Genomic DNA, 1313 nt, shown 5'->3' on the forward strand with positions numbered 1-1313 from the left:
AAAAAAAAAAAAAAAAAAAAAAAAAAAAAAAAAAAGGAGTCAACCACGAGCTCAAGGGGTAAGGAGTTTATAAAGGCAGAAACTGCAAACACCTGGCAAAAGGAACAGTTCTAGTATTCTGGAACAATGGGGCAAGTTAAACTTCTACTCCCTGCTATTAGTGAGGTCCATTTTGGACACAGGTCTAGGGGCTTAAATAATTTTTCACTCTCTCTCAGGATCTTTCAAATGTATGCTACATGAGTGCAGGTGTTGCCTCAGAGACCAAAGGAAGGCGCTGGACCTCTGTTGAGGTGGATGCTGGTATCTGGGAACTGAATCTAGGTTCTCCGCAAGAGCAGCAAGCGCTTTGCTTTCGGCTGCTGAGCCATCTCCCCAGCCCTCTGTGATACCTTTTTCAGTGGCTACAGCTCAGTCACTGAATATAAAATGACCAGAGTCTTCCGTTACATTGTTACCCTTTATTTCTTTAAGAAGCAGGCTGAGAAGCATCACTGTAACTAAACTCATGTCCATGCTGGTTTCCTCAGAAGAATAAGGAAACTCCGGGACTGAGGTGGAGCGAATGCCTGCCCAGTGTGCACGTGGCCCTAGATTTGATGCCTGGAGCTGGAGAGCAAAGCAAAACCCATAGAAGTTCCTGTGTTACAAAAAGACAGAAAGTGAGCTGGAGAGATGGCTCAGTGGTTAGGAGCACTGACTGCTCTTCCAGAGGTCCTGAGTTCAATTCCTAGCAACCACATGGTGACTCACAGCCTTCTGTAATGGGATTCGATGCCCTCTTCTGGTGTGTCTGGAGACAGCTGCAGTGTACTCATATACATAAAAATAAGTTTTTTGTTTTTTGTTTTTTTTAAAGTTTGTATTAGGGGCTGGCAAGGTCAAGGCGCTGTCTGTGAAAGTGGGTGAGCAGGGTTCAAGCCTTGTGATGACCTGTGTGAAGGAAGAAGGGACGCCCTGCACCACAAAGCTTTCCTCTGACCTTAACCACACACTCAACAAAAATGACTATTTTCAAATGAAGTGTGTTGTCTCCGAATTGCAGTCCCAATAGTTGTGTGTCTACAGCACTGTGTGTGTCCCACCTCTGTCATCCATAGGCATCCCTGGAATGCTAACCCATCATTCCTGTCGGTTCCAGTCTGATCTCTGTTGCAATTCAGGAATGCCTGGCATGGTGGCACACACCTTTGGCCCTAGTTCGCAGGGTTAGGGAAACAGAAGCAGGCAGATCTGTGGGTCAGAGGCCAGCCTGGTCTACAAAACCCTGTTGCTTTGTTTCTCTCTCTCTCTCTCTCTCTTTTTTTTTTTTT

This window comes from Mus caroli, chromosome 13 (genome assembly GCF_900094665.2).
Source record: "Mus caroli chromosome 13, CAROLI_EIJ_v1.1, whole genome shotgun sequence".
In the NCBI taxonomy this organism is placed as follows: domain Eukaryota; kingdom Metazoa; phylum Chordata; class Mammalia; order Rodentia; family Muridae; genus Mus; species Mus caroli.